At 40.4% G+C, this 21980-nt stretch overlaps 1 pseudogene; it reads left to right on the top strand.

The window, feature by feature from the left end:
* Positions 1–370: 370 nt before the first annotated feature.
* On the top strand, positions 371–1046 carry LOC139002677 (UL16-binding protein 1-like; annotated as a pseudogene).
* Positions 1047–21980: the final 20934 nt, after the last annotated feature.

Genomic DNA, 21980 nt, shown 5'->3' on the forward strand with positions numbered 1-21980 from the left:
GAGAAACCTGGAATAGCTAATGTTAAATAAACTCAGTGAGGAACTCGGAGGGGACAGAACCTTGAGTTCTTGAGGCTCCTGCTTCGGAGGTGGCAGGTAGTTCCTGCATTCTGGGCTGAAAACTGGATTGTGATCCTTTTTCATCAGCTGAATTTTGCCCTTGGGTAAGAACTGAATGCAGGAAAGGAACCCAGTGCAGGTGCTTGAGCCAGAGCAATTTCAGATTTGTATTTTGCCAGAGCCCCGAGGCGCCCGGTCAGGGGTCCCGTGGTGCCCTCACAGGATCTGACTTCCCAACTCCCTCTCTCCCCCAGCCAGCCTGGCTCTCACCTCCTCCTGCGGTGCGCCTAACCTCAGGACGGGGGTGGAGATGAAGCGGTCTGTAAGGGTCAACCCCGTTTTCTTGCTCTTGCTTCTGCTATGGGAACCGGCCGCTCCACGCTGTGCTATCTCAGCTATAAATTCATTGTCACTCCCAGTGATCAACCACGGTATAAAATTCAAGGCGAGATAAGTGGGAGCACATTCCTTCATTATACCTGCTGTAGCGAGAAGGTCAAACTCATCAGTGTTCAGGAGATGAAGGAGAATGCCACATAGGCCTGGGATCAACAGAGAGACTCTCTGAAATGCTGATGGAAGAGCTCAAAAAGATCCTGCTTGACACTGAAGCAGAGATCATTGCAACCAGAGATCCTCTCTCCCTACAGGGCAGCATCATGTGTAAGCAGGAATCCAGTGTACTCACCAGTGCATCCTAGGAGTTTGGATTCGATGGACAGATAATCTCTGCGCTTTGACTCAAAGAACAGAATCTGGGCAGAGTTGCGTGATGAAGGTAGACTGTTAAACAAGACATTGGCAAGTGACAGAGCTATGACCAATCCCCTTGTTAGGACCTCAACTGGAGACTGTAGGAAGTGACTCAAACAAGGTTTGTATTCCCAGATGAAGTTCTGAGCACAAAAGCTGCATCTACCACTGCCATAGCCACAGCCCTGTCCAAGGCCACAACCAACAGTCCATCACTTCCATCCTCCTGGTGATCAATCAGAGTTGGCATCCTAGGCTGACCATGTGACCAAGAAGGCCCGATAGTGTGGGCTATCTCGGCGACTGTGCCTTTTGCTTGGCTGCCTCTGGATGACCTGCTGTTCTTTTTATTTTTTAAAATTCATTTATCTTTATTACTTTTTAAATCTTTATTGTTACAAGTATTATATATGTCCCTTCAGCTGTTCACTTTTATTTTATTTTTAAAAACATATTTTTAGGTCAGCTGGTGTGGTTCAGCGGTTGAGTGTTAACCTATGAACCAGGAGGTCATGGTCAGGGCACATGCCCAGGTTGAGGGCTCAATCCTCAGTGTGGGAGGTGCAGGAGGCAGCTGATCAATGATTCTCTGTCATCATTCATGTTTCTATATCTCTCCTCCCTTCCTCTCTGAAATCAATAAAAAATATAATAAATAAAAGATTTTTTGGGACATACTTTATTTTTTGCCAGCACTTCAAAGAGATATATATTTTTAATCCTAGTATATAATCCTAATATATCAAAAGCCAGGGGCTGTCACAACCTAAACGACCGGACAGATGACCGAACAGCAGGCTAGGGTCCCGGCTGGTGAGGTGGGAGGTGGGAGACAGGGAGCCTCCTGGCAGCGGTGGGAGGCGGGAGGTGGGACGCCTCCTCACATGATTTCAATCATGTGCTGGGTCTCTAGTCAAATATAAGTAGCTTAGTTCTTCAAAACTTTTTTTTAGTTGTGGGTAATAGTGATTTCCACATGTGAACTAAGTACCTCCCTTATTTTGATTATGGTGGGGGAAAATTTTTAGATTATAGGTCTTGTAAGCTTAACGTTTTTTAATCCTGAAAAATACTCTTCTAAAATAGAAAATGATACCAATTCGAATGTTTTAATTATTTTTTAAAAATATAAAAATATGCTGTGGGTTGTAGACACTTGTTGAAAGGTCTTCCTGACATTTATGCTTCTCTGTAGCCCTTTAACTAGAAACAAAAGTAGTTCGCTAACAGTTCAAGAGTGGGAAGTGGCTTTCTTTTCCTTTTATTATTCTGCAGTCTGTGCCACCGTAGCTAAGGAAAATGAGAGGAAATCCTATCTTCTTCAGGCTCTAGACGGTGTTGAAACTCAAGATCTCCATGGTGAGCGCTTCAGGAAAGGGCAACAGAGATGCAGATGCATTTGTGACTTGGAGAGTCTAGTCAAGTCCCTATTAGGATGAAAATTGTGGACCTTCTTCAGGATAAATATGTCCAGTGTAATTATTTAAACTTAAAAAGATGCCAAAGGGAAAGGGAAAAAGAAACCCTCGCCTTTGGAGTCATGCATCTGGAAACTTTTTTCTCCTCTTAGGAAATATTTGTGGCTCTTTGTTCCTGTCAAGGAAGAAAACGTGCTTGTAAATTTCACCCAAGAGAGAACAAATCTCTGCACTTACCGCATCAGGAAGGAATAGATACAGCCCCACAAACATGTGCCAAAATCCCAGAAACTTGACCAAAGGCTAAGGGGGTAGGGTTGGCGTATGGGGTGGGATTATGCAAGAAAATCAACTCAGTCTGGCAGAAAATTTCAGTAAGGAAGTTCCCTGTGCCAACCTTGGCCTCAGAGAAAAATGCTACACCCTGTTAAAGCTGCTCAGATGGCAAGGGAGGCAGTGCCTTCACTGGTTGCCCAGACCTCCCTAGACAGATGGATCCCTCCAAGCCCAGCCAAATCAAACTTCCCGCTGTACACCAGACACACATCTACAAGCACAGAGGCCGGTCTGTGCATCAGGCAGCTGCCTGCGGTGTGAAAGGAGTTGGGGAAATCCTCCCAAACTTTCTCAGACTGCCTGTCTAGATGCCTAAGACTCAACCATTATTAACTCTTTCTTTTAAGTCAGAATTTTACTCACCAGGAAGTTTCTTTAAATAAAGAAAACCACATTCAGTGACTCCAGGGGATGGAGGTGTTGTAGAGTTTCATGCAAGACTCTTTTGTATGAAAACCTGAGGTCTGCTCCCACACACAGGGACTCCTGAGGTAATGGTTCAAATTAGAAAGGATGACATTGAAGCTTGCACACTCTATTGCTGCTAACCACTCTTCCTTATTTTTTCTTCTTAAAGGGGTTGTGAAATATTCTTACTCAACACAAAGTAAATTCCTCTCCAGATGAGATAGAAAGGGAAGGATGGAGGTTTGACAGTTTGTTCTTTGAGCTGTCTGCTTTCGGACTGTGAGGGTGGGCTCACCGGGAATTCCTAGACCTCTACCTAGGGCTGAAATTCAAGACTGTCAAAATGGTTTTCCCCAGTTTGGGTGTAAAATCACTTCTTGTACAGGGGGCTTCCAGGTATCGGTTACGGACAGAGTTGCACCAGGGATCTGAGAGCATGCCAATCACTCTGCATGTTTTATATGCATTTTCTTGCAACTCACACAATTAAAATATTTTACACCCTTAAATGTTCCTGAGGTGTGGCTCAGTACATCAACCAGAAACCTCAATAGAAGGCTTTATTGAATTATCTTAAAGAAACAGTCTTATAATTAATTAAACCTGTTACCTTGAATATTTCGTTTCTATCAATACATAATTATAATCATCTCTTCAAAACAATTTGTATTCATTATCAGGCTTAATGACCATCTCCTCAGATAATTACCTGGGTCTCTTGCCAGGATCACAATGGCCCTTTAAGAAGGATTTTTTTATTTTTTAGTATTAACCCAAGAATACTTTAAAAAGCTCAGGAGTTAGAGGTAAATTGGGGAATCCTTGCTTTATCAGTTTGGTCCAGCTGGCTTTGTCAGAGACCTATATACATATGAGAGTCGTACACTTGTACACGCACTCCTACCCCCCCACCCCCACCCCACCCCTCACTGACTCATACTTCTGGCTGAGTCAGTGTTCACTGTTCAGCTTGAGATTGGCAGAGGGGGAGAGGTTGCAGCAGCCCTGACCTCAGGTGTCTGCAGTGTGCGAGGCAGGAACTCCCTCTCACCGCAAGCTTGAGATGGCGGTGGAACATTCAAAAGAGTATCTAGGGCTCTTAAGAAAATCCAAGTCTAGACAGAGAGTGTCTTAGGCCCTTTTCACCTCCTTCACTCTTCCCTTCCTGTCTCCCCGGACTTCTTCCTCTTTCCTGTGGCACCTCCCCTGACCTGTCCCGCAGGGTACCCAGGCCTGCTACCCCAGACACATCCCATAACTCCTCTAATTCTTTCTTGCAAGCAGTATTATAACAACTAATTTTTTTGGCACTTGCAGTTTATAAAAAATACAGATCATTATGTTGAACCCAAACAACCCTGTCAGAATGGTATGATTATCCTCATTTTAGCATAACACCAAATATCAGGCTTGTTCAGAAGGGCAATGGATGGATTCATGTCTCCCTGTTCCACACCTTGGGCTCCTACCATCAACACTGCAGGCTCTGCGACCATTTGGGCTGTGGTATCTTCTCTACATCAGTCTACCCAGGCTTCTCAGGGCAGCTCCAAACAGACAGGAGAAAGTTTCTCTCCGGACTCCATTTTCTGTAAAAAAGAGCAACTCTTACACAAGTTTGCAAATACAATTTTACATATATATATATGTATATGTATATATATATATATATATATATATATATATATGGTGTGCCAAAAAATGTATACACACTTTAATGTTGGGGTCCAACCCCAGCAGGTCCAGGGGTTCCCAAAGGTGTGGACGGAGTCAGCAAAGAAGGAATGACATGGAGATAGCGTTCAGTTGATCAGCAGCCTAGCCAGGTTTTCTAGCCAGGTTCTCCAGCCAGGTTCTATATTTATTGTCCTGTTACATCTGTATTTATACCAGTTGATTTTAATCCTATCCATTCTGTTCCAAAGGTTAGGGCGTTTGTTAATCTAGTTCTGTTGAGTTTAATCCTGTCTAGGTTAATCTCTGTGTTCCATTATAAGGGCTATTCCAAGGTCACTGCTCTACTGATAAGCTACAAGGAAGTGACTGAAGGAGATTATCCTACCAGGATAATTATCCTACCATAACCTTAAAGGTTATGTCCTCCCAGCCTCGCTGCTTGCCTCCCCTTGGACTGCCCTGTGTCCATGAGTCTCCAAGGATATAGGCTTTGGTGCTTTCCCTGGTGGGCAGACCCCTGGGGATGTGGGCCCAACAAGTCCCAAATTTATTGCCAACAGTCTTAGTCCAAGTTCTTCATAAGTAGTACATGGTATTTATGTAACACTAGGGGGTTTCACTGATTTATTCCCTTCCTTAGTCCTATTAATCCCTAACTCCAGGGAAAAAAAATCTCCACCTGGGGAAACAACCTTTCTCGGAGAGGTGACCTTGGTTAAAACACATAGTGCTAAGAAGGGGAGCAAACATATTAAGAACAGTACGCCATATATGCCAGGTCCCTTGAAACATATGCTGTGCAGATGTTTCTTCCCTGCAGCGACTGTGTCAAGCAGCAAGGATGGACCGGCTTCCGGCACTTTAACAGCTGGTAACTCACTTAATTTCCACGCCTTTTCAGGTTTAACTGATTTGAAATAATGGGTGAAGCCGGACAAAGAAAATTTATCCTACAGTGCCCCTAGATTTTTTTTTTTAATGGGGATACATAAAAGATCAAGTTTATAGTACAAAACTGGCAACAGTCAACAAATACAGAACAAAATGATTCTTGATTCCATTGCCTCACATTAGCAGCAGTGCATGGACCAGAATGGTCATCAGTTTGAAAACAGACATTGACAAAAAAAAAGATTATTCATTTCTGTAAATTCTTTTACATTTTGAAAATGAACTGTCTGTTAATAAACACTGACTTTATAATCAAAGTATGCATACATTTTTTAGGACATCCTGTATATATTTTAAATATTATCTTACTTTTTTTCTCATTGCATGACAGCCTTATTTTTACTAAAAATAATGCACTCTCTCCTCAATAATTTTTCTATGACCGTGTTTATTAGAGAAGGTAGCCCCTGGGCCAAGGCTAGTGTTTAGATTGGGTGGTATGAGCAGGAGGGCTGGGTTCCCACTTAGAGCGAGGCCACTTTGGGCTCGTTGATAGGCATGAGGGCAAAAGAGTCTCCTTAGTGCAGGTGACTGGGAGGGAGACGGGGAAGAGGAGGTTGGGGAAGGAATCCTGGGGTCTCTTCTCACTCAGCTCCATGGAGAAAAGGCTAGGAGCAGATGTTGAAGACCTTGTTTCCACAACTGACTTCCTGAGACTCATAACACAATCCACGCAAGTCCAGGGCCCAGTGGAAAGGTGTGAGGGAGAGATGTGGAGAAAGGCATCTTCTTGCAGAGGGAGCTTTAAAGGGAACCCAGTTCACGTGTGCTTTTGAGGGAAGCAGCAGGAAGGGCATGAGAGCAGCTGTCCCCAGGGGACCAAGGGGTGGCTCTGAATTCTGAAAGCCTGAGAGGAAAAGAACTGCAGGAAAGCATGCGAGTCACCCAGACTCCCACAAGTATACTTGGGAGCCGGCTTTAGGCAGGGAAATGACCTAGATCTTGTAGTTGTACAGGAGGGATCTGGTGAGGGGTGACCTTCAATGGTATTAGGGCCCCTGGTACCATGACTTGCTGGCTCTTAGGATGCTGAGGTACAAATATTGAAGAATCTCAACATAAATTTTGGCTAACCTTCCAGTGTTTCATTAACAATGTAACAATTGCACATTTCCAATTATTGTTTTTGAAAAAATAGTATTTATTTGTCCAAATAATATAGCAGTTACTGGCAAATGTTCATTGAGAATGAAGGGCCATCTGGGAGGCCAGCTTTCTCAACATGCTCCGGGCAATGGTGTAAGTAGTGTGTGGGGGGGTGAGTTAGCCTCACCAGCCCTCTCTCTCCTGTCCCAAGCCTTATAACTCCTAACAAAGTCCACTACGGAACTGAGGCACTTGGGCAGGAGGCAGGGCTCAGCCTACCCTTTAGAGAACTGAAACAAAGAAAATGAGGGGAAAGTGAATTTCCTACGAGCGCATTTCCTCATTCTTTTTCTCAATGGAGACTATATATTTAGCCTGAAGGCTTGACTGTGGAAAAGAGCAGAAACTCGGGGAGCTCAGCCATTGGATTCAATTCCCCACTCCAACCCCGTGGGACCTTGGGCAAATCTCCTAAACACTGCGGAGGACTGATGGGTAGACCATGCCTCTCACTGTGGAGGACAAGAACTGCATTCAGATTGTCCAGGTGTGAGTCCCAGCTCTGCTACTATTGTGTGACCTGGGTGGGGCCAAGTCCTTAACAATTGTCTTATCTGTAAAATGAGACAATTGTTATTACCTCATAGGGTTGGTATAAAGATGAAACGAGAGAAAAACATGTAAGACCTACAGAGCCTGCACATTTCATGCATCCAATAAATATCATTATTATTAATCGTGGATGTTTTCTCTGATGCACTTATTTTTATTTATAGCTGAGCTGGCGTTAATTTTAAAGGGTATTTATCTTCCTTTAGTTAGAAGTTTATATTATCTTATTGATCTAAGACCCCTCCCCCACTCTACTCCTGAACCCGTCTTTGGCTTAGAGGTTTCAGCTTTGTGTTTTTGTTTTGTTTATGTTTTGTGTGTGTGTGTGTGTGTGTGTGTGTGTGTGTGTGTGTGTAAGCACTACTACTACAGTGCTTATCACAGTGCATTTTAATTGTCTTTTTGTTTGTCTCCTTCACTAAATTATAGGTTATTTGACAGACTGCTTGGTTCCCAGAAATCAGCATATCGTAAGCCTTCACCAAATAATTGAGATGATAAGTATAGATGTGAATAGATATCCTTACCTGAAACATTTTGATGAGCAAGGAGGCAGAAGCATCTGAGATTCTACTCTATTGTATATATCAGAATATAAGTGGCCAAGCTTAAAGCTGACCTGTAAGGCCCAAACAAAGAGGCCTGGTCAGTATTTTCTGCCTCCGGCAGGAGTGGTTGACCCCTAAGGCTGTCCTTCCAGACCACATGCCCTGGAAGATGTACCCCAAACATCAGTATAGTCTCCAAAGATGGCTGCAGCCATTGGGATGACTTTATAGAAAAAGGAGAATTCAGCTCAGGAACTATAGTTACTGGAAGAATTAAACTTGACTCCTCTTTCTGCTACTGATTTTACTTCCAGATGGTCTCCCTAGGCCCTCCCCTCTGCCGTTCTCTTAGCCTTGGCTTTAGTTCAATTCCTCATCATTTCTTGACTGAATTACTGAGATACCATGCTTACTGGTCTCTTCCATCCCATCCATCCCATTCTCCACAGTGCTTCTGGGATCAGCATTCTCAAGACAGATCTGTTTCCATTCCCTGTCCTCCCCTCCCCCAACTGCCATTGCTCAGGGTCTATCTGCTCTGCACTGCCCTCTGGATAAAGGCTGAGTGTCCTAACTGGGCTCATGAAGCCTTTCAGGGTGGGTCCCTGCTTTCTGTCCATTCTTTCCTTCTCCAACTCCTCCCTCTACTCCCACTTCCTTTTATTCCCAGACATACCGAGCAACATGAAGGTCTAGGTTAGGTCCTTCTCTCAAGTCCATGTGTTCATGTCCCCTAGGAAGTAATCCTTGTCTCCTAGGATGGTTCACTACTCCCCCATTTGTTAGATACAAGGAAGTACCCAGAATTTTCTCCACCACATCATAATCGTATTGCATTGTAATGAGCTAATTGCATTTAATCCAACTTTTGTTTACTCATTCCCTTATTCAGTGCTATTATAGTGTGCTTACCAGGCACTCTTCTTGATGCTAGAGATACATATCTTCATTCATAAGCCAGGAATAAATTCTACTCTAGTGGAGCTTGCATTCTTGTGGAAGGAGACAAACAAGAAATATATGAACTAATTTATTTTCCAGTAAAAATGTGATGCAAATCTCAGAAGGAAATAAATAGGGTGAAAAGTCAATTAGACGGTGTTGAGGGTATGTGAGTGGGTGGGAATCAGGGAAGGACCCTCTAAAGGAGATGATATTAGAATGGAGTCCAAAAGCATAATGAGAGGAAAGCTATGCACAGAACTGGGGATGGATCAGGTGTCCCCAAGGTGGGAATGAGCTAGGCATGCTGGAGGAAGGAAAGAGGCCACCCTGCCTGGAGCACATCATGAGCCACCTAGTCCTTGGGCAGTATCTCAGACCTTACTGTGTTCACAGGGTCTAGCCTGATGCCATAAATTTAATAGGTGTTAGTAAGTATTTGAATGAGTAAACGTAATTTAAAAATTTTACTCTCTTTGGTATTTCACTCTGAAAACTAAAAAGGTCTTATAACTTAGAGAGCTTTTATCCTAGGAACTATAGTAAAATATTCTTTACTTTTTCAGCTTGATTGAGATATAATTGCCATATAACAGTATAAATTTCAGGTATGCAATATGATGCTATGATATATCTATATGTTGTGAAATGATTACCACAATAAGGTTAGTCAACACATCTGTCACCCCACATACTTAGCATTATTGTTTTTCTGAGAATATTTAAGATCTACCCTCTTAACAAATTTCAAGTATACAATACAATACTGTTAACTATAGTCACCATGATGTACATCAGCTCCTCAGAACTTACTCATCCTACAATTGAAAGTTTGTACCCTTTGATCAATATCTCCCCATTTCCCTTAACTCCCAGCCTCTGGCAAGCACCATTCCACTCTTGTTTCTATGAGTTTGACTTTTTTAGATTCCACATATGTGAGATCATACATTCTCTCTATCTGACTTATTTCACTTAGCATAATGCCTTCAAAGTCTATTCATGTTGTTGCAAATAGCAGGATTTCCTTTTTTTTTTTAAATTGGCTGAATAATATTTATTTCATATATATTTTTTCTTTAGCCATTTATCCATTGATGAATGCTTAGGTTGTTTCTAAGTTTCGGTTATTGTACATAATGCTGCAATGAACATGGGGGTGAAGATAGCTTTCTGAGATAATGATTTCTGTCCTTTTGATATATACCCAGGAGTGATATATACTCCAGTTTCTTTCTTTTTCTTTATTGATTAAGGTATTACATATGTGTCCTTATCCTCCCATTGTTGCCCACCCCAACTCATACCTTTACCCCCCCCCCCCCCCCGGTGTTTGTGTACATTGATTAGGCTTATATGCATGCATACAAGTCCTTTGGTTGATCTCTCCCCTTTATCTCCGCCCTCCCCCCCGCCCCGCTCCAGCCACCTTTCCTCTGAGGTTTGATGGTCTGATCGATGCTTCTCTGTCTCTGGATCTGTTTTTGTACATCAGTTTACATTGTTCATTATATTCCACAAATGAGTGAGATCATGTGATATTTATCTTTCACTTAGCATAATGCTCTCCAGTTCCATCCATACTGTTGCAAATGGTAAGAGTTCCTTTTTTACCGCAGTGTAGTATTCCATTGTGTAGATGTACCACAGTTTTTTATCCATTCATCTGCTGATGGGCACTTAGGCTGCTTCCAAATCTTAGCTATGGTAAATTGTGCTGCTATGAACATAGCAGTGCATATATCCTTTCTGATTGGTGTTTCTAGTTTCTTGGGATATATTCCTAGAAGTGGGATCACTGGGTCAAATGGGAGTTCCATTTTTAGTTTTTTGAGGAAACTCCATACTGTTCTCCACAGTGGCTTCACTAGTCTGCATTCCCACCAGCAGTGCATGAGGGTTCCTTTTCTCCGCATCCTTGCCAGCACTTGTCCTTTGTTGATTTGTTGAAGGTAGCCATTCTGACAGGTGTGAGATGGTACCACATTGTCGTTTTGATTTGCATCTCATTAGTGACTTTTAGCATGTTTTCATATGTGTCTTGGCCTTTCTTATGTCCTCTTTAGAAAAGTGTCTATTTAGGTCCGTTGCCCATTTTTTGATTGGGTTGTTTATCTTTCTTTTGGTGAACTCCAGTTTCTGTTGGCTTCCATTTTCAAGAAGATTGATACTTGGTCTAGTACTGCAAGACCAACATAGTAGGGGGTAAAGTTTCACTGGGGTTAAAATGCATTTAGTAACCTTGATAGTTAGGTAGTTTTTATTATCAGTATAAATAGCTGCATTGCCAAAACAGGGAAACAAACAGAAACCGAACAGGGTGAGGGAAGATTTGGGTCCTCAAATACCTTAAGCAAACAAAGTACTTTGAAGAATGTGGATTTAAAAACACACACACACACAATTGGTTCTATTCTCTCTTAAACACATTCTTTTTCATTTGTCTTCTAATTAATAAAAATCCCCATGATCTTTCCATATTAAGATATTAATATGACATCATCACTCGCTACTGTCTCCTGTTTCCATCCCCAGCCTCACAAGGTCTTTAGTATTCATGCTTGTTTATTCCTTAAGCTCCTTGACAGCAAATGTTTTTCTTGCCTGAACCCTCTTTCGGAAGCAAAACTTTCTATAAGAAACCTATTTCTCCCTCAAATTATGTGATTTTTTTTTTAAATAATTGTTCCCACTGAGCATCTTTCTGAAACCGTTTTCAAACTTGTTCCTCAATAATAACTTATTCTCCTTGGTTCTCAATGGGAATTTCTCCTGAATTTCTCTAATGCAAAAGAGGTCTATGGTGATCTCAGTCACCCCAGTCGATTCCACTTACCCTCTTCAGACTGGTAATGGCTGAATCAATCGTTTAATAGTGTACTATGTTCAAAAGGCCACATTTCTCTTTATTCACAACAAATTCATTAAAATAAACGTAAGCCAACACGAAGATCATTAAACATGCCTTTATATGGAGTATGTATCCCCTTTGGCATATGAGTACGACAGGAGTCCCAGCTTGAGTCCAAGTAGGCACAACTGGCCAACTTGTGCAAAGGATCCATCAGCAACCTACTTGGATGTGGACTGAGAAGCATCCTGGGAGAGACTTCACCTGAAGAGAAGGCAGGAACTATGCAGTAAGAAACTTTAGACTTTGGAAGGAAGGGAAAATTCTGAGTCCAGCTGGGTGGTTGTCACTTCTATTTAACTCCAGGCCCAAACCCTACTGGAATTATACCTAGGCCCCATAGAGTGAGAGCTGGGTTATCAGAAATAATAATAATTTTTTAAAAAACACAGAAACAGCTTTATTTAAAAACATGGCGCTGAGGCAGGAGCAGAACTGGCTGGCTGCACTATGGCAAGAGAGTAAGGAAACATTCCTGCCTACTTCCCAACACAGCACTCTGAAGCTTTAAGGCTTTGATAAAAATGGGCTTTGTTGCCTCCACTGTAGCAGAAGACAGTAGGACCCATGGCCATGGTGACATGCTGTGGTTGCCTAGTGGGTGATGACACAGCAGGAAATGCAACCAGCAGAGGCAGATGTCTCTAGGAGCACATGCAGGAGACAAAGACTTGAGAAGCCTACACAACCTTCCTGCAGAAGGTGCCCGTGAAAGGTAAGGTAAGGGCCCATGGAATTTGGGTTTTGATCATTAATGTGACTTCCTTAGTGCTCTCAAGCTATAGAACCCTGGAGAAGCATGGATTAAATAAAATCCCAAATTCTGTACTGGGACAGAAATAAGAAACATTTTTAAGTGAAATGAAAGGACAATATGATTTTGTGTACTTTTCTTTATATCAAAACTGGATAGTTGGATGGAAAATATATTTAGATCACAATCCAACCACAAGTAATATATGCTTTTGTATGTTTTGACTGCATAAAAAGCAAATCCAAGATATCAACTGATGACCGAGCATCGCCAAAAACTTGTAAAGCAAATTAATTACAGAATTTATAGTTGCAAACACATTTTCCTGATTTCTTCTGGTTTCATGTTTTTTACTCCTAAATCCTGTTAACTTCTATGATGTGAATTCCTTCTTAATGCAGAACACATTTTAATATTCTTAGTTTTGGCAAGATTTTGCACAAACATGTTACTTGTAGAAAGTGACTTAGTAAAAAATGTTAATAGAAACACCTTTGTAGTATTCATAGGTGTTTGGTCTTTACAATTATGTGTGATAGGATTTTAAAAAATCCTATAATTGCTAAAATTAGCACATTAAGGAACTTAACTTTTATCCTTTGTAGTAAATAAGCACCACAGAAATGCATAGAAAATAAAACAGTGATGAATATTAATTGAAAATCTTAATGTTTATTGATTTTTGAATTTAAAAAAATGGTGTTCTAATTGTAGAATATTTAGAAAAAGTTGAAACACATTAATAAGAAAAAACCCATAAACCCCAGAATCTAACCTGTTGGAGACAGCCACTTTTTCTATTTTTTTATACATATTCCATATACATATAATAAAATAAGATTAAAATGTTGTATAATGGTTTTTATATCCTGTTATAATTTTTACCAACTATTTTTTAGCTCTTATTTCTCTGAGTCATTTGGAAGGTATAATTACATTTTTTTCTATTAGTGATTATCTTTTAGTTATTAAAAAGTTTTTATCTCTGCTTATTGAGGTTAAGAATGTAACTGTACCTATGAACAATCACCTGTGTAAAATGAGAAAATGTTCAGCCTTTTAGTGTCTTTATTGTCTTTCCCCATTTCATAGTTTTGATTGACGTAATCTGGAATTTAGACCTAAATTATTATTGTTATTTTATCTTAACTTTTCTTTGGAGACTTATTTTGGAAATTTGTTTTGTCCTGTAATCATACATGTTAATGACAGTTTTTTAAAACATTACTCAAGGTTTAACTATATAATTTACCTTGCTTTCTACTATAGAGTCCTAAGTCTTGAGTTCTTTATCTTGCTCAATCCCTAGGTTGGTTGGATTTTATACGTAAACTGTGAAAGCAATAGTTTCTGGAGACTACGGTTCTTTCCTGCAAATGACCTCTTGCCTGAGTACATTAGTTTTTTCCTCCCCAGCTTGGAAGTCAGTGTTCATTTAGGGCTGCTATTTGGTTCTCTGGAGGTTTATCTTCCCTTGGGACCATGGTTCTCAACTCTGGCTGCACATTTAAATCACTGGGGAGATTTTTAAAAATGTCAGTGCCCAGGCTCCATCAGAGAATAATTAAATCAGAATGTCCAAAGTTGGAGCCCAGACATTAACATTTTTGAAAGGCTCACCCAATAATTTTAAATGCATAGCTGGGTTTGAGAACCACTACTTAAGAAATAAGCTGATATTTCTTGGCTGGATGATTGTAGAGGGTTTTTTCTTCTTGAATCTTGAATCATTCAATAGGATGTGTCTAGGTGCCCATGTCTCTTCATTACTGTGTGGTTTATAATTCTATAAACTCAGCAATTTCCCCCAATTATCCCTTCAAATATGGCGTCTACATATCCAGTTCATTTTTTCTTTTTAAGATTCTTAGGACAAGTTGATTTGATTTCCTGGCCCTCTCCTTCATATTTTCCCTCATTGTTTTATCACTTTATCTTACTGATGTCAGTGTGAATTTCTTACTTATATTCTTATTCATTACTTGTATTTTCTATGGTAGCCAATGTGCTATCTATTGCCTTTGACAATGTTTGTAATTCTGTGATTGTATTCTTCATTTCCATACCAAGTACATTGTCCAATTTTAGCAGGAACCCTAAAATGATTTTTAAAAATCAGTTTACACTCCAAGCATTAATGTATGAGATTTCCAGTTGCTCTATATCTTTACCAATACTTGGTATTGTTAGCTATTTGCCGTTTTCCTGTGACTAGTAATGTTCATACTTATTGGTCTTTTAACATCCTACTGTTCTAAAGAGACTGTTAAGTATTTTACCCATTTTTAGTTGTTTTTTCAGTTTTATTCCTATTGATCTGGACACTCTTTATATTGTTCTTTGCCAGTTGTATCTATTACAAATACCTTTTCTCAATCTGTGGCTTGCCTTATCACTCTCTTAATATTGTTTATTGATAAACATAAATTCTTCATTTTGATAAAGTTCATTTTTTTCAATCTTTCATTTTCTGCTTAATGCTTTGGGTGTCCTATATAAGAAATTTTGCCCAAACAGAGATTATGAAGACATTATGTTTTCCTCTAGAAGCTTCATATCAGTTTACTTTTCACATTTATATCTATGGTCCATCTTAATTAATTCATATGTGTTGTGGGATAGTGAGGTCAAACTTTTATTTATTTATTTGTTTGTTTGTTTGTTTATTTATTTATTTTCAAGGCCAATAGTGGCCATTTATTATTATTTTATTCACATTTTTAAAAATAACTCTTTATTGTTGAAAGTATAGCATATGTCCCCCTCCCCCCCCCCCAATGGTCCCCCACCCCTTACCCCAGGTCCTCACCACCCCATTATCGGTGTCCATGGACCATGCATACTAGTATATGAATACAAGGTGAGTTCAAACTTTCAAAAAATACATTTATCTTAACTTATAAAGTTCCTTCTTTATATTTGGTGAAAGGGCTGTGCTAGTTGACAGATTTTGTGGTGGGCTTCCTATTGGAGCCCCCAAGTTTGCTGCTGGTATGTGATAAAGCTGCCTGATGCTAGCTCCCAAGCCAAGGTCTAGGTGCCCACTGCACCATAAAAGAAGGCTGCTGCGAGTGACAGCCTGCTGCTGGGGGAGCCATGTAGGCCTTGCCTTTATGCCCAGCTCCACAGAGACAGTGAGGATCCCCAGTGCTTGGGGAAACTGTCCAATCACAAAACTGTTGCCACCATGCACGGTTTTTCTGCTTGATACACTTGCCACCTCTGCTACCTCAGACTCACACAGTTTTCAAGAGCCAAAAGAATCACGGATGGGGGTTTGAGTCAGCCTCCAGGGCAAGCTGCTCCTTTGGTGATTGGCAAATGGGACCTGGATGTCCTTTTTAAATCTGGTCCCAAAAGCACAGGATTTAGAAGCAATTCTTTGAAGTGTCTGGCATTTGTATGAGTTCCTTCCCTAGCTTCCAGTGCTGATTTAGGGTTTTACATATTTTAAAATTTTCTAGGTCATTTTGCATGGGACTGGGAAGCAGATGATTCAAATATGTGTCCTCAGCCTCCCCATCGTTTCCCTGGAATGTAATAAGATTTTTCTTTTTTTACTTCCCACCTTGTGGGGATTGCGGGAAAACTCTGTCCCTTCTAGGAGAAAGTATTATTTACATTAGTAGTAATCTTTATTTATTAAAATTGGCAATTAGGATTCAATAGTCATTTATTTATATATTTGCATATTATTTATTTTACTTCAGTCTTTTTTTTCTAGGCACTTTTTGAAATGTAATTAAGATTTTGTTGTATATCAAACTTTATATATTTCTTATAAAGCTTTTTATTGTACTAAGAGCATTTATCCATGTTATTAATACTTTTTATTTTATATATGTATTATTCATTTTTCAACAAAGCCTTGTATATGTGAACACATTTGTATTTATTTGTATAGACAAAGGAACATTTATGGGAAGATCCACACTAGACTGTAAAGTCATAGGGGGAGAGGGTCACTTTTACTTCATAAACTTCTATATTGTTTAAATTGCTGCCACAAAATACTTTTCAAAATAAAAATGTCCTTTGTTCTAGTTTTTAAAAAACATGTTCTAGTTCTAATTTTATTTTCCCAATTTATTTTTACTCAACTTTGCTTACTGTAACCTCAGGCCAAAGGATGACTTGCTGGTCCCCTATAGGCGTCGTGTTTCCTTCGTTTATTTGCTCATTTCTTTTCCCTCACTTAGAACCTGGTTCCCTCCCATCAGTACTTAATGAGTCAGTTCAGGTGCCACATCCTTTGAAAGGACTACCTAGTTCTTCCGAATTGGACATGAACTGCTTCTGAGTCCCAGGCCATACCATCGAGGTAGCTCTTCTGGCACTTGAACTTTCTTCTTTACATTTTAGTTCTTTATATAGATTACTTATCTCCTTACATGGTGAGCATCATAAGGTCATGAGGGTAGATTGATTTTTTGGGGTCTCATTTTTATTTGTATCATTGTACTACTTCATATAACTCTGTGTCAGTTAAGAGTGTGTTAAGCTGACTGAGAATGGCCAAAAGACACGAGGGGTTTTCTTCCTTCTCATACACATTCAGAGGAGGCATTGCTTCAGCTGCTCCACGATGCCATAAAGAACCTGTTCTTCCAATTTTTATACTGTCATCTTTAGCATATGGGCTGTGATCCTTATGTTTTTTGTCTCATGAACATAAAATGGCTAACACCAGAAATCTTGTTCTAGGTAGGAAAAAGGGAGATAAAGCAAGGGGCTTTTGTATTACTCTCTACTCATCAGTCTTCCTTTTACTTTTCTTACCCAGAATACATAGCTACCCCTAGCAATGAGGGAGGCTGGGATTTAGAGTATTAGTTTTTCAATCTCTACAGGAGAAAGTCAGGAGTCAGAGATGGGTGTTGAATGAGTAAACTTATGGTAAATAACATGGGTGCTTCACATATATTTGGCATTCAATAAAATTATGTAGAATCCAACTAAAAAGCTTCTGCACAGCAAAAGAAACCATTAACAAAATGAAAAACCTACCAACCAAATGGAAGAAGGTATTTGCAAATAATACTTCCTATAAGGGTGATTATCCAAAACATATTAAAAACTCATACAACTCAACAACAGAAAACAATTTGATTAAAAAATGGGCAGAGGACCTGAATAGACATTTTTCCAAGGAAGACATAGAGATAGCCAATAGTCCTATGAAAATATGTTCAGCATCAGTAGTTGTTAGGGAAATGCAAATAAAAACCAGAATGAGATATTACCTCACACCTGTTAGGATGGCTATTATCAACAAGACAAGAAATAAATGTTGGAGAGGATGTGGAGAAAAGGGAACCCTCATATAATGCTTTCGGGAATATAAATTGGTGCAGCCACTTTGGAAAACAGTAAGAAGGTTCATTGAAAAAATTAAGAATAAACTACAGTGTGTGATCCAGCAGTTCTTCTTCTGGGTGTTTACCCCAAAAAATCTGCAAACACTAACTTGTAAAGATATGCACTCCTAATTTTATTGAAACATAATTTACAGTAGCCAAGACATGGAAGCAGCCTAGGTGTCCATTAACAGTGCCATCATTCTTTTTCTTCTTCAACTTCCAACTCCATACTGTGGCCCAAGGGTTTACAGGTGAAAAAGACACTACCATCATAAGTACTGCTCAAAGACTCATTCACCCCTGTCTTTATCCTTAACATGAAAAAAAAATTGTCTGAGAGGAAAGGCAGGAGAGGGTAGGTGGCTGGGAGGTAATCAACCAAAGACCTTGTATGCATATATGCATAGCCCATGGACACAGGCAATAGGGTGCTGAAGGCCTTGGGCACAGGGTGTGGGGGGCCTGGCTGGAGAGGGTCTATGGGGGAAAAAGGGGACATATGTAATACTTTCAGCAATAAAGAATTATTTTTTAAAATGGCTGACACTTTGAATTCACAGGTTTATACTTGGGCCACCTTGAATTTTAAAGTAGGGATTTCTATGAACCAACTCTCTCTTACAAGTGAAATGGGGTCCCTAGAACATTTATTTACTACCATTTTTTCCACCATCCAGAGAAAGCCTCTAGCGACCATGATTTGGGGTTGGGGGTTTGTTTTTATTTTTTTATTTTTCCATTTCCTTACATGATATGTAATGTAAACTTGAAAAAGCTAATTTATTTTTTTTAATTTTTTTTACCATGTAAAATTTTTATATTTAGAATTAGACAGCTGGACTCAATTTAGATGATTCCAATTTTGTTGGCAACATCCAAAGCATCATAGTTGAGAGCCAGTCAAACATATGCCTTCTCTCTATCGGGCCTGATCAGGGTGTTGACTTTGGCCACATCAATGTCAGAGAGCTTCTTCACAGCCTGTCTGATCTGGTGCTTGTTGCCTTTCCAGTTCATCCCCTCCTCTCAGGCCATTTTGGTAGTGGCAGAATAATTTGGGGTTGAGTTGGGGTTGATAGTTGTCCAGGAGTTTGAGATAGCATGGAGCAGAAGACCATAGCATGGTTTGGAGGAGCCACTAAGAACCCTGGCCAGTGTTGCTCAGCAATTAGAGCAACAGCCCTTGCACCAGAGGGCCTTGGATTAGATTTCCAGTCAAGGGCAGGTACCTGGGTTTCAGGTTCACTCCCCCAGCCCGGGTCGGGGAGCCTTGTGGGAGGCAACCAATGTGTCTCTTTCACATGATGTTTCTCTTTCTCTCTCCCTTTCTCTCCCACTCCCTTCCACTCTCTCTCTCTCTCTAAAAAAATAAAATAAAATAAAATAAAATAATCAAAAGTATATCTTCTGGTGAGGATTAACAAAACAAAAAAAAGTGTAGTGAAGAGGCACAGGGCACAGGGTGCAGTGTGCCCTGACAATAATCTGATGTGAGGCTAAAACTCCATGTCCCCTAATGTATAACTGGAAACTGACTCTTAAAAGAGAGGGTCAGGGGAAAGACTCCACCCTACTCTTGCAAGAATAGAGGTGAGCCCTGGCTGGTGTGGCTCCATTGGTTGGGCATCATTCTGTGCACCTAAAAGTTACCAGCTCGATTCCTGGTCAGGGCACATGTCTGGATTCAGGCTCAATCCCTGGTAGGGGGAGTGCAGGAGGCAGTTGATCAACGTAAAAGAATGGAGGTGAGCCAATTGGCAAATGTGTAGGTTAAATCAGGAACCACAATGCCTTTCCCCCCAACACACACACAAATAATTAACATTTTTAAGCCATTAGGTCTACCAAATAATTCTTTTTCCTACAAACTTTGGATTTTGTTAGATCTTTCTGTGCTCTTTTATTCTCCTTTTACCTCGTTCTCTCTGCTGTTTTGCCTACTCCCATTAGGCCAATACATATACAGTCTCTATTATAGTACCATTTACCTTTGCTCCGAGAAGAGTGTAATTCTGATAGAAAAGAGAGCTCTCATTTGACTCTTTAATGATATAATTTTGTGACTATTTAAGGCAAGTCATTTAACCTTGCTGAACCTTCATTCCCACATCTGCAAAACTGATGACTGCTTACATGTTTCCCAGGCTTGCTGAGTAAAGCAATTATAAAACACTTAAGCAATGCTAAAAAAAAAACAACGATGTACAAAGGTTAGTTCATCAGTCGGTTCTCTACACTTCAAACCTTTGCTGTTAAGAAATCTGTCCGTTCCTGCTTTGAGTATTATGGTTGCTGCAGACTGGGAGCTCCTAGGCAAGTTCTCAACACAGAACATGCAGCCCCGGAGAGGACACGTTTTTGGAGATTGTGTGGGTCTCACGAGAGGGGCGGAAGTCTACAGGAACCTGTTTCTTCCAAAGAAAGAAAGAAAAGACATGGGGGAAAAGAGCTGTGGTTTGGAGGAGCCGGCCATGGGCAGACAGGGCTGCCACAGAGTGGCTGCTGGGGGCCAGAGTACCATCTAGAAACTGAGATTTGAGCTGACTTCAAAGTGGAGGAGAGCCTGGGACTTTGTGCTGAGCTGAGAGCCTCAACGGGATCAAATGACTTACACTTACTTTAGAACATATTTCCTGTGTGAGGAATAGCCATTTAAGGTTGAATCCTTATAACCATAAAAGCCATACAACCATATAAGGCTAAAGTAAAAGAAATAGTTAAAATCAAATCTGTACATCTGTACATCACAATTCCATGTATAGGTGATTTATACTTACTTTATATACTTTCTGCAATTAGTATATTTATATAATCAGAAAGGAGATGAGTTATAATGGAAGCAATCTAATAGTCCCAATTATAGAAATGATAATATAATTATGAAACTTAAGGAATCATTAAAACAGATAAGATAAAAGGCATAAAAGTCAATATGAAAACATGATTCTGATGTAGTAAATATAGCAAAAAACAAGTACATTTGTATACAGTTTGACTACTGTATATAAATATATATAAACACTAAAAGATATATAAAAACAGTAGTTAATTTATCTGTTTTTTTAAATGTATGAGCATTTTAACCTTTTTTCCCCCCTAAATTTTAAGCTTTCTTCAAGGTTGTTTTATTACTTCAAAACTTATAATAGTCTGGCTTTTGTGGCTCAGTGGTTGTGCGTTGACTTATGAACCAGGAGGTCATGGTTCGATTTCTGGTCCCGACACATTCCCCGGGTTGTGGGCTCAATCCCCAGTATGGGGTGTGCAGGAGGCAGCAGATCAATGATTCTCTCTCATCATTGATGTTCCTATTTCTCTCCTGCTTTCTTCCTCTCTGATATCAATAAAAATATGTGTTTTTTAAAAACTTATAATAAAAATGATATCATTCCCCCCCCCCCCCCAGGATTTCGGGGGACTGACAATAGCTGTGAATAAAGCAATAAATCCAGGATACAAATCATTCATCCATATGGATGCTCTGACTCTGGGGTGATGGGAGTTAGTGATGGCATCTACCAAGAGGTAGGTGTTGAGGCCAAGGATGAAGGGTGCAGGGGCTCCTGCTTTTTGGGGGGACTCAGGAGGAGGACCGGGCTGTGTGATCTTGGAGAGTAACCTGTACCTTGTGAATTTGGGGATTCATGCTGTTCTCTGAATGTATTTACTTTTTGAATCCCCAAGCCTTCAATAAAGTCTTGTTCAAACACACCGGCCTTGTGTCTGCTTGCTGTGGCTATTCTTGGGGAAAGCCATGCTCCTGGGCTAGAATGCAGCACAAGGAGAAACCACAAGGTGAAGATGAATCTTACAGGAATGGAGCAGGGAGCGCTCAACTCTGCTTTTCCTTTCCCAGTCGGGGAGCCTGTTCCCCCAGTGAGGATCTGGAGGCTTCAGTGCTTTGTTTCTGCTCAGATTTCGGGCATTTTCCATCAGCTGCCAAGCAGCTTGGAGTAGTCAGGGAGTAGGAGGCCACGAGCCCCAGGCTAGCACGTCTGTAGCTGTGGTCTCAAGTTGCCAATTTTGCAGGTGCTAATAAGTGACCAGCTTTCTCAGCAGTCTTCAGTTCTGTCCCATTTCAAAGGACCCCTGTGCTGCTCCACTCCTTCAAGACGAGACTGAAGATTTGATATTCTCAGGGATGGCTTTTCTCCACCCCAGAAC

This window comes from Myotis yumanensis, unplaced genomic scaffold (genome assembly GCF_028538775.1).
Source record: "Myotis yumanensis isolate MYYU_CA2020_CCGP unplaced genomic scaffold, mMyoYum1.0.hap1 SCAF_2, whole genome shotgun sequence".
In the NCBI taxonomy this organism is placed as follows: domain Eukaryota; kingdom Metazoa; phylum Chordata; class Mammalia; order Chiroptera; family Vespertilionidae; genus Myotis; species Myotis yumanensis.